This window comes from Haemaphysalis longicornis, unplaced genomic scaffold (assembly GCF_048455015.1).
Source record: "Haemaphysalis longicornis isolate Haplotype H1 unplaced genomic scaffold, Haemaphysalis longicornis Haplotype H1 scaffold_4, whole genome shotgun sequence".
NCBI classification, from domain to species: Eukaryota; Metazoa; Arthropoda; class Arachnida; order Ixodida; family Ixodidae; genus Haemaphysalis; species Haemaphysalis longicornis.
Window position 1 is genome coordinate 202,292,588 of NW_027526361.1, and position 12,190 is coordinate 202,304,777.

Below are 12,190 nucleotides of genomic sequence, written 5' to 3' on the forward strand. Positions count from 1 at the left end.
CGACAAAAACTCGTGTCTCGAATTTGTCAGACCTTGAGTGCATGCGTAGAAAAGACTTCAAGTTGCCAAGCACCTTATCTCTAAACAAAATCTGTAAATACAAAACGTACTTCCGGTCCTAACTTACACGAAGGAACCTTGGGTATTACTAGGAACTTGAAATGAAACGTACGGAATCAGTTTATTGCTCCAAGAAGGTGAAACAACAAAATACAGTAGTATTTAAAAAGCGCCTTTAATTGAAAAAAGATGCTTTTTCGGTACACATCAGCTCATTTTTGGTGTAAGAAATAGTTTTGGCTGGAGGGTAATAACGAGAAATCACAAGTGTTCGTCCCTCACAGTAACAAACTTGGCTGTCGGAAAACTGACGTGAACTAGGGGAAGACTGTAAAGTCATGCAGGGATGAAATGAGGACGTTCAAATGCAGAAATTTATTTGCTTGATGCATGATTAAACTGGTTGGAATTGCATTAAAGCGTGCTCATTATGGTTCGGGTGATCACACTTGCTCTCCTCGAAGCAAAAGAAATCCCGTAGATCAGTGTCACCATAGTATTCCGTTTCTCACTGAACCGGGATGGCCATGAGAGTTTTTGATATAGAACCGACGCCTCAGTGACCGAGGTACTATTGCCGTAACAGCAGAAAGCATTGTCTCTCTCACTCCGGAAGTCACTTGGCGCACGCAAATGTTCCTCTCGTCAGCCATATTGTAGAGCTAATGTTTTAAATTACATAATTAAATTAAACTTCCGCGTCTGGATATCTTCTTAACTTGTCAGGGAACGTTGGTTTCACTGCGCCAGAAAATCGCAAAGAATTGCAAGAATCGCAAGAATCGCAAAGCAGAATATAGAGAATCGCAAATCAAGAATAAAAAGAAGGTGCCTAATCAGAGACAAACTGTAGAGAGAGAGAAAAGACTTTATTGAGATAACAATGCTGGGCCGTTAGGCGACAGAGAGAGTGGGGCTCTCTTTACTGGCTCCATATGCTCTTCGGGCCTCCAAGCCCCTGGCGATCAGTAGGGTCTGGTCCTCCAGGGCGGGGCTGAGCAGCAAAGTCTCCCATTGTTCAAGTGAAGCATTGTTGGTCGGGCGGAGGGGAGGGGGTACGGTATGGGAAAAGTCGCCCTCTCCAATTACGTGGCGGAGCGTGCCGAGTTGTATGCATAAAGGGCATTCCTTGTCGTACCACAAGGGGTAAATTTTGTTTTGAAGTACAGTGTGTGGAAAGGACTCGGCTTAAATTTGCCGATAGACACATTGTTCTTTTCGAGAAAAGTAGTTGTGAGGTGGGGGGAAACATGCCCTACCCTTCCTGTAGTGGCGTAGTATTTCGCGGTAGCTAGTGATGGGTTGTTGGGCCGTTTCCTCTGCCCGGAGGGTGGCTTCGCGGGCCTGCTGATGGTCGAACTCATTGCCCTAGTGCGCTAGGACCCATATAAGCTCGGTTTTGGTATTTGGAGAGTCAGTCTTTCGGAGATTGCGGGACGCTGTGATAGACACCCATCCTTTTCTGTAGTTCCTGTATGCTGTCTGGGAGTCCGTGATGATGGTCTTGTAGCGGGGTTGAGTAAGGGCTATCGCTATGGCCACTTCCTCGGCCTCTTCGAGGGATGGCGTGACGAGGGAAGCGCAGCAGATGGGCTTGTCAATTGTCGTGTCGGCTATCGTTGCCGATGTACAGCCCATGGAAAGTGAGGCGTCTGTGTAGAGGATTTCGTCGTTTTTGTCCAGGACTTTGGTCAGGGCTTTCAATCTGGCCTTTCGGCGACCTTTGTTGCGATAGGAGTTGATGTTTTTGGGGATTGGCTTACTTTCATTGATGGTGGTCCAGATAGTGGGTATGGGTCCTTTGTCTTGGTGGTAGGCTACCTGCCATTCGATTTTGGCTAGTACGGCTCTTCCCGCTGGGGTCTGGCTGAGTCGGATTCGTTGGTTGGAGAGATGGGCCTCTGTTATTTCGCGGATGGTGTTGTGCATGGCCATGCCCAGGATGTTTTCGCTGGAGGAGTGGACGGGGATGCCCAGAGCCAGTTTGGTAGGTTTTCTTATTATTGCATCGAGTTGGTCGATATCTTTTTTGAGGAGTTGGAGTTAGGGGGCGGAGTATAATATTCACGATAATACAAACGCTTGAACCTGCAGAAGTGCGATCGTCCTTGAGTCCCCTGTGACGATTGGTTACTCGCCGAATCATATTGATGATCTGATGCGATGTCTTTTTGAGTTTGGCTATCACCGCCCCGGTCTTGCCGTTTTCTTGAATGAGTAAACCTAGGACTCCCACTTGATTTGTATGTTTGATGTCGGTCCCGTCGAGGGCGAGGGTTCTAGAAGGTCTTTCGCTCTTTTTTCTGCTTGGCGTTATAACGAGGAGTTCAGATTTTTGGGGTGAGGAGGTGAGACTACATGATTGTGCGTATTCTTGTACCGTGTTGGCTGTGTGTTGAAGGGCCTTTTACATCCATCCATCCAATCCCAAATTGCAGATCCATATGGTGACGTCATCTGCGTAGAGAGCGTGGTATATTCCTTTTTAGTGTCGAGGATGGCCGGAAGGGGCAGGAGGGCCAGGTTAAAGAGCATGGGTGAAAGGAGGGAACCTTGTGGGGTGCCCCTGTCACCCAGCTGGCTCGGCTGCGACGTTTCCTCTCCTATATTGATGACTGCTGTGCGGTTGTTGATTAAGTCTTTGGTGTATTTGAATATTTTCTTGCCGCATCCTGTCTTGCTGAGGTTGCGGAGTATGCTGGCGTGAGTGACGTTGTCAAAAGCCCCTTTAAGATCGAAGCCAGGATGGCTCTCGGTGTTTGGTTTTTTGCTCTCTTGATGACAAATTCGTGAAGTTGTAGGAGGACGTCGTGGGTGCTGAGATGCTTGCGGAAACAGTACATGGTCATCGGCATCTGTCCAGTGGAGTCCAAGTGTCGTTGGAGGGGTCTGAGAAGCATTCGTTCTACGACCTTTCCAACGCAGGAGGTGAGTGAGGTAGGTCGCAGGTTGTCGATGTGTGGTGTTTTTCCCGGTGTGGGTATGAACCCGACCTTAGCTTCTTTCCACTCTTTGGGTAGTACCCCTTGTTCCCAGGCGTTGTTGATGTGGTCTAGAAGCTCTAGGCGGCTCTTCTCGCTGAGGTTGTTGAGTAACCGGTAGGTGATGGTGTCTCTGCCGGTGGCGCTGCGTTGGTTGGATTCGTCAATTGCCGCAATGAGCTCTTGGTCTGAAAACGGGATGTCAAGTTCTTGGTTCGACGTTTCCTCGTAGTCGGCGAGAGGCGTGTTGCTCTTTTCTGTTTGTAGATACTTGTTTTTGAGGTCACGGATCAGTTGGTCACTACCCCCCGTGTAGTTGTTGAGTGTGTGCGTGAAGTTGTGATTGCTAGCACTTTTGCCATTTAGTGGATCGATCGTATGCCGGAGGAGGTTCCATGTTTTTCTGGTTGATAGGGTGTCTTGTAAGCCGTCGCAGACCTTCATCCAGTTCTCCCTGCAGAGTTGGGAGGAATATTCCTTGCCTGTCTGTTGAGGTTGTGGATGCGCCTGCGGAGCTTCTTATTGTGCCTTTGTCTCTTCAACCCTTTCGTCGGCGCGTGTCGAGCCTCCAATATGTGTTAGAGTTTAGTGTCAACGTACGGGGTTATGACAGTGGTGGCTATCTTTTGAGCATATTTGTCGACCAACTCGAGGTGCTCCTTGGCCCAGGCTTAATATGTCCGTGGCGCCATTTCGGATGTTGGCTCGGGATTCTCGTTGTCCGTAGTGTTTTTGCGGAGCCGTTCCCATTCTGTTATTTGGGACTGACCAACCTGTTCTGCGAAGTTTGGCCGCTTATTGTTAGGCAGATAATATCGTGATCAGACCCGAGGTTTGTGCCGATATCCTGCCATATCACGTCCAGGAGCCCTTTTAGCAGTAAGAGGTCCGGGGTGCTGTAGAACAGTATACTGGGTTAGTTCCTCTGCCAAAAAAGCTGGTCTCCTAACATAATTTAAAACTTGTGATCCTTCTTTGCAATAAATTCTATTGTATTAAATGATCGCGTTATCGAGGTCTTCCCGCGGCCACTCCAAATGTTGTGGGTTTTTGGACGGCAATATTTAAACTCTATCCACAGCTAAATGAGCTACTCACCAAAAGCAATGCGAAGAAGGACGAAAAATGATGAGCGATTTCTCTTTTAGAGGCGCATGACAAGCCAACATAATTAGCGCACGGAACGCACGTGACACAAACGTGGAACCAAGAACGAACTGATTTCTAGAGAGCTCCTTGTGAACAGAAAATTAAACTCAGTGCAAAAACAGGGGCGTATTAGACGAATAATTGTCACTAAATTAGTGCTGGGAAAGTTTTGATGAAGGAGTAGCTGAAGCAGTTTTGTCCAACCGTACATCTCCGGTAAATGCTCATGTATTGACAGCAGACGAAGACTCTGTATTTTACGACTTTACTGTGGTAATGTAATATTGACATGTACACAAAACTGCGTAATAATATTGTGTCTTTGAGTTGAATTGTCACAAAATGCTATAGCGAAACATTTATTAAGCAAGAGCTACAGCAAGTTCTTTTCGTGGGCACTTGCAAAGAAGTTGGCTTTGCAAACAGGTGTTTTTTTTATCGTGCACAAAAAAATGGACCGAATCCTCTGCATACCGAGTTTTTATTTATCCCATGAGCTGAAAATCCTTACGGAAGTGCAGGGGCAGCGCAGGCATTAAGACAGAAAGTCGTGTTACGTTGTAGGAAGCAGATTCGGTGGAGTGCGGTGGCCTCCTACATTTTATTGGCGAGAGCGTAGGCGCGGCCAGGAGTGCGAGCGGTGCAGACATGCGGACGCCCAGGCGCTCGGTCGTGTTTGATCTCTCTTCCTCTCGCGTGGCGCGTGGCTGCTGACGCAGCCGGGCAAGCACCGCTGATGATGATAGTGAGATGATGCAGGTGATAGTTGCGCTGCTAGAAGATGAGGTGTGCGCCACTACATGCCCCCCCCCCCCCCCAGCGCAAAGCGCGGTATGAAAATTGCATGTGTACATCTATGTACAAAAGACTATGTACATGGAAAAACAACCGAGGCAGTTATGCAGGTTTGTCCACGTTCCAGGTCCTTAGGCTGTCGTTGTCAGTCCCAAAAGAGCGTCCGGTGATTGGGTGGACCTCCGGTGGCCTTGTCTGAGAGTGGAGAGTAGGACGAGTTTGCGGAAGGTGGAACAGTCTCGAAGTAAGAGTAACGCGAGCTACGGCCGCTGCGCGGACGACAAGGCGATGTTTGCAGAACCGGCGCTCTGCGCAGAGCCCTTTGTGACGAAGGTCCGCTTGTATTCGGCTGCTAGTACGAGTAGGTTTATAGCCAAGAAGGCGACGTTTTGAGCACTGGTTCTGGTGCAGCCTCGTGGCGCGGGTTTGAGGCGCCCAAGACCAGGAATGGCGATGATGGGCCCAAAACAGGGTCGCCGTTGACAGCGCGTGTATGAATGGTGCTGGGCAGGACCGTGCTGGTGACTCGTTGGAGTGTGCCTCAGGATGGCTCGTGATGCAGCTTGTTTTGGCGACAGGTGCTTAGGGCGATGTCGGTGCCGCTTGGCGGACGCACGATGAACTGGGGGCGATATCGAGCCGTTACGCGCCTGGGTGCGTGCTGCCGGGGCGTCGGGCTTTCTGAGCGCTTGCTAATTGTGGACGCGAGAAAGCTCTTGCAACGCATCCAACGGCGCTGTCGTCGTAGATGCCTTGTCAACGAGCTCTTCAGCAAGAATTTGGGTGTGTTGTTCATAAGAATGAGAAGCCGGAACGTTGTCGGCATGGATAGAGGCTTAACTCGCTTTAGATTTCGGCTTAGGCGTTGACGGTGGCACTAAGAGAGACGTCCGTTCGTCTGGGTTGACGTTGGATGCCACGACGTACGTCTCTCCTGAGTCATGCTGCGACTGCAGTAGAGCAGGGCAGTCTGTCCACTTAGCGGGGCATATTACGAGCGATGGTGGCATAGCAGGCGATGAGGTTTGAGCCGATTTCGTGGTAACAACGGAAAATACCTCACCAGACCCCTCGCATGAGGTCGTAGAAGAGGCCGAGGCGGGCTGTCACTGGTGGCTTTCCGTGACGCCGTCTGCCACAAGTGTGGTCGGTGGCGTTACATTTGTTTCAAGAGAATTGACGAACAAGATGCCCCAAGGCAACAAATTTTACAATTTTACACAGCTTTTTATACGGTTGCTCCAAACGCTGCCGCTTCTGCGACATGCGCTATACAAACTCCCCCGTTAACTATGACGAGGACACAAAAAAGAAACGCCAGTATATTTACCCTTGAGGCGCGTGCTACATTAGCCGCAGCACACATAGCACGGGCGAACACATCAATTCAATACATCTACAGACTCCTTGAGATTAGTGACAGCGTTGGGCAGATGTGAAATAAGTATGAGTGTGGTGTTCAACCGGACGATAAAAAAGATAATGTTGACGTATGCGATAAAGCATACCGTGACATTTTGTTAGGTTCCGGGACACAGCGGAATTCCTGGCAATGCCCTCGCTGACAAAAATGCTGCTACGGCAGCACACCGCTGTGGAGCAGACGTTCCACCCCTGACTCATCTCTACTTTGAACCACTCATTGGGTAAGAATTGCCAAACACTACCAGCAGGAGTGGTTCACACTCAGCATTATAAAACCCGAATAAGGAGCAAATTTACAAGGTTATTCTTATGGCACGTGAAGCAATGTGATTTCACTTCGAATGGCAGGTACCGGAATGCAAAGCCTGATGGTTTAACATGGGTCTCTAGCATGTCCACGCCGATCTCGCTTCTTGAATGTTGGCTTGCATTTGTTCAATTAAATTATGAACTTAAACATGCGGAATTCTTCAGATAAGGTACTGCCTATTTTACAGAGTAGCCAGAACAACCTGCAAGCGAGTTTGTCCTTTCCCAGATCACTCGTTAAAACTAGCATGCATTTCGCAAGAAGCACGGCAGGTTGAAAATTTCAGCTTAATCATATACCAAAACAATGATTCTTAGCAAACCCTTTTCGCCTTACGTGGATAGACCATATTGCTCATAGTAATTCTTTGGCATTGCACGTTAGGAATTACGAGTAACATTGGTTGAGTTACTGGAAGTTATCATTGGCAGCTTCTGTTTGTGTTGGATATGAAGCTGGTAAGCTGAATATTGTGTCTTCTGTTCTTTTATCTGCTTTCGGTGTTCTCTTCGTCATATATATCCTTCAGCATTTCTTCAGCATGTTTCTTTCTGTACATTTCTTCAGCTACAAGCCCTTGAAAGCAGATAAAACGCTCATTCCTGGGAGGTTAATTGATTTTAAAAAATACTTTCCCCTTTAATCTCGATACGGTGCACATTGTGCTGTGACTGAGCCAAATGGCGCAAAAAATGAATCCTAAGGGACCCGTTTTTCTGTCTGTAGCAACAATTTCTAGATCAATTTTAGGAAAGAATGCAATGTACAAAGGGCAACGTTGTTTAAGTTTAAATTTGCATACAATAGGTGGAAATAAAACGGAAAATAAAAAGTGGAACCTTCTTAGTTCCGGCGATTTCCAGCACTTCTGAGAAGTTCGGAAATTATAGTTTGTTAGTCCTTCAATGAAATATGTGCAAACTTCTGTGTCCTGGTTGCTGTTTACAGAATTTCAGTGAATTTATGTGTGGCTGCAGCAGACACAATGTTGATTTGTTTTCATGCATTGAATCAAATGCACTGGCAGGTGGGGATAACCAGGCACTTTTCCGCCATCTCCGCCAAAGAACCCCGGGTTCTGATTTTTTTTTAATCTTTAACAACGCATATTTACGCATATATTCTAAAAAAATAGGGCAACGCTGTACGACGTCACGGAGCCTTACAAATACACAAAATCAAAACAAAAAAAAATTTTCTCAAATGAGAGAATTATTAACTAATGCCTAGCATTCTTATGCCGTTTGTCGGGAGTGAGTTTTTTCCAGCCAAATTGTTTGTTTTTTCAAAGTCCTGTCCCTCCAATTATCTCCAATTACGCTATTATACGCTTGCCGGGGAATGTTTCGCGAAATATTCATCATTATGGAAACGCAGTACGTTACACGGTTTGCCATTTTCCGTAAATATTTATTACAGTACTTATTGTTTTAGTTTTTTTAAATTTCGTTAGACCAATTATATCCATTTGCACTATTATAAAGATTACAGGTGCAACTTATGCAAAATCCGCATTATTGTGGAAATGGCATGTGGTATGTTTGGACATTTCCCGTATTTTTAAATATTTTTATTATTTTTGTTTTTTCAAAATTTCGTTTTTCTAATGAACCCCATTTACGCCATTATAACGATTACACGTGGAACTATTGCGAAACATGCATTATTTTTGAAATGGCATGCGGTATACTTTTTGACATTTTTCGTATTTCTAAAATGATTTTGTTGTTGTTTGGTTTTTCAAAATTTCCTTGCACCAATTATCTGAATTTACGTCATTACAACGATTACACTTGGGACGTTCGCGAAATCTGCGTTGTTGTGGAAATGCAGTGCGTTACACGGTTCACCATTTTAAGTAATTATTGTATAATTTTTCCTATTTTTTAATTTTCAAAATTTCTTTCGACCAGTCGTGTCCCTTTATGCTATTCGTACGATTACAGGGGTAACTTTCGCGAAATCTGCATTATTGTGGAAATGACGTGCGGAAAACGGTGGGACATTTCCGTATTTTGAAGTATTTTTATTTTTTAATTTTTCACATTTCCGTTCAACCTTTAATCTCCATTTACGTTATTACAACGGTTACATTTGGAACTTTTGCGAAATGTGCATTATTGTGGAGATAGCGGGCGTTACACGGTTCGCCCTTTTCTGTAATAATTTGTTTTCTTCATTTTTTTTTTATTTTCAAAAAATCCTCCGACCAATTATCTCCACTCACGCCATTATAGCTATCACATTTGGAACATCCGCGATATCTTCATTTTTGTGGAAATGCAGGGCGTTACACGGTTCTCCCTGCGCGTGTACTCGGCAAATAATGCTACGCATTAAAAAAATCCAAAAGCATGTTGGAGCCTCACATTGCCGGCGTCCCTAAGGCCATTCGCATAGGCATCATTTTAAATTAACCATGGCGTGGCAGTTTTTCAAAGCTTAGCGCCCTGAGGCATTCCAAGTTTTCATTGTTCAATCATTTCATTTTCATTTCAATCTTTATTGCACCTGCGGCTCGAAACCCAACTAGTGTAGCCTGCTGCTAAATTACTGGATCGGGTGGGCGTGGTGAGAATTTTTTTTTTGTCATCGAAGAAGCATTCACGGTATCATCAGAACTCAGCTTTCTACACCAACGCTTCTTCGCCCTTGGAATTCCAAATTTACTATTTACGAAGCCATATGCACAGCGAACGCCATCCTTAAGAAGCTGCCAACTTTTATTGCCGGTGTGTGTGGTGAATGGATATGCCCCGACCACGCGTCCACAATTACATGCCCATGTTCACGCATACGTCTTATTTATTTTGCTTGTTCAGGTATTATTAACCTCCAGGATGATGCTTCTGCGTCTGTAAAAACGCTGTCCTTGCAGATTCCCGTGAAATCATTATGTTACTAATAGAGCACCTAAAATGTTGAATCATTATAAATGCCGTACTTTTATTGTATATGCGCAGTCTATGTAAAATGTCCATCCTGTTAGGTTTAGTTTTCATTTCAATTTCTGGGCAGAAATAACCAATCGTTTCGAATCGATATTGATGTGTCCATGCTTCAGTGCTACCTTAGTGCGAGACTTCGCGAATCCAAAAAGCCACCCCTAATTCAGCGACACAGACAAGTCTTGAAAAGAGAGCTCACAAAATGTTAGATTTCTCTTTATATTCTAGAATTACACGTGATTGCCATTACGACGTGCACATTTTCACTAGGGAGCAAAAAAATAATATTCCCAAACGAATATGTCGCACAACTGATCCTGTAATATGGGTCACGCAGCCAAAGATGACGCAGTTGACACGAAGGTTAAGCAAGAATATTTGAGCGAACTTGTGCTCCCCTAACAACTGAAAGAATACAGAGGCGCCGAAGCAACATTCAACAAAGTGACGTGCCTAGGCGAGTGTCGGCAAATCGAATACCGCGGCGTCTGATCTGCTGGCTTTTTCTTGTTCGGCGCGAGTGTTTCTCGAACCGTCGATTTACGTACAGAACATTCTAGATCAAAGAAGACTATTCTAGGCAAGTGATGTTAGGGTAAAACAGTCTCCTTATCTGAATAAGATAGCCCGTGTGGCATAAAAATAAAGAAGAGAACACGCGCTTCGCTTGGGACAACATATAACAGAGGCGGGTGTGGCCCGACATTAAAAAGGAACAATAAATAAACAAACCCATACATGGTTCGCGCCAATATGCCTCTACGCATCTAGCAATTACAGTAAAAGCTGGTTAAATAAAGCCGCGAGGTTTTCAATTCGAAGAACATTTTTAATCGAATTAATAAAGGTTCGGACCTGTCAAAGAGAACAATAGCAACAGTACACTGACACTGGGAAGCCATAGGGCAGGACAACACTTGGATGCTTGGAAAAGCCGGTGATCGCGGCGTGCCTTCTTCTGCTAAAGACGACACTCATCACTTTTTGCTCAAAAAAAATAAATGTAGCGGAAAGCCTCAGCTTCGCCTTGTAACTGCAAAAAACACTGGCGAATGTGATCCAGCCGTGACAACTGAGCGGACGGCAACGCTATGGTTCATCGTCATCCTCCTTGTCATCATTGGCGGCTACATGTTCCGGGATTCTGTACTTTGAAACAATTCCCTCATCGGTCGCCACGCCACACACGCCACTCTATTCGCATCCTCATTGAAAGAGTTATCAAGGATTGCGTCTTTTTTAACACCCGCCATGCGGGAGTTACATTAGGTGTATAGTATAAAGCTTTCGCCGTTCTATACAGCCCCATGTGTAGCCACAGGGTGCGTTTCTCAGGTCTTGCACCAGTCGCCAGGGCTCAGGCGCTGTGGCACGTAGTTCCAATTGTCTCTTGCGGAGCATAATGGGGTTCCAATTAGGGTTTTTTTTTTAGTCATACACTTCTACGGAGATTTCATCAAACCAACTCAGGGAAAGTTCAAAGTATCCATAAATTAGAATTATTGAACTTCGAATTAACGAGCTTGACTGGGGTAAAGAATTCCCCACTCGACCCCAACCTACAAGTAGAGCTACTATAGGCCGAGAAACACGATAGTTACTCTCCACAACGTCACAACAGGACTGTCAAAATCTAATAAAATACATAGGCGACGATACATGCAGACGAGCTAAAATACCACCAGTACCTCGACCACAAAACCCACCTTGCATAGAAGTGAGTTCAATAGCAGACACATCAATCCTGAGTCCAATGTACGCCCGAGAAAACCCAGTACCGAACACAGAGACCACGTACTGTAACACAGTAAGCACGAGCACCAGCTGAAAAAAGTAGCAGTGGCTTAGCTCGGCTATACCAGGATATACGCAGCCTGAGCGAAGGTTCAGCTGGTTATTGTTAGGTTTCCTGGTTGTCTAGGATTAGCTCATTATCATGCTTAATGCTACTAAGACGATTTCCAATCCAATCCAATCCAATGTATTCCAGTCAAGTCCCGTCCAGTCCAATCCAATCCGATCCAGTCCAGTCCAGTCCAGTCCAGTCCAGTCCAGTCCAGTCCGGTCCAAAGCAGTCCAGTCACTGCGCCTCGCGCATGCGCAGTACGGCTCTCTAGGACCCACGCGAAACGGCTATCAAGCGGCTTCGGCGCACCGTTAGACTTGGATCTGCGCAACGGAGGCGCACAGCTGGGCACGCGCCGGCGCCAGTACATCTGCCGCGGCTATGACGTCACTTCTCTTGAATGCGCCGACTGGCGAATGTGCAGACCCAATTCTCTGCGCACCCATACTCCCATTGGAATTGATTTTTATTCCAATCTAATACATTCCAATTTAATCCAATTCAATCCAATGCGACTCCAATCCTAACGCAAACAGAATACAGTACAATCTAAAGCTCCTCGCGCTTGCGAAGCACGGTGCTTCAAGGTCCACGCGAAACTGCTCCACCTAGGCCAGGGTAGCTTACGCTAAAAAACGGAACTGCAGTAACTGCAAGAATGAGTGACCAAAATATT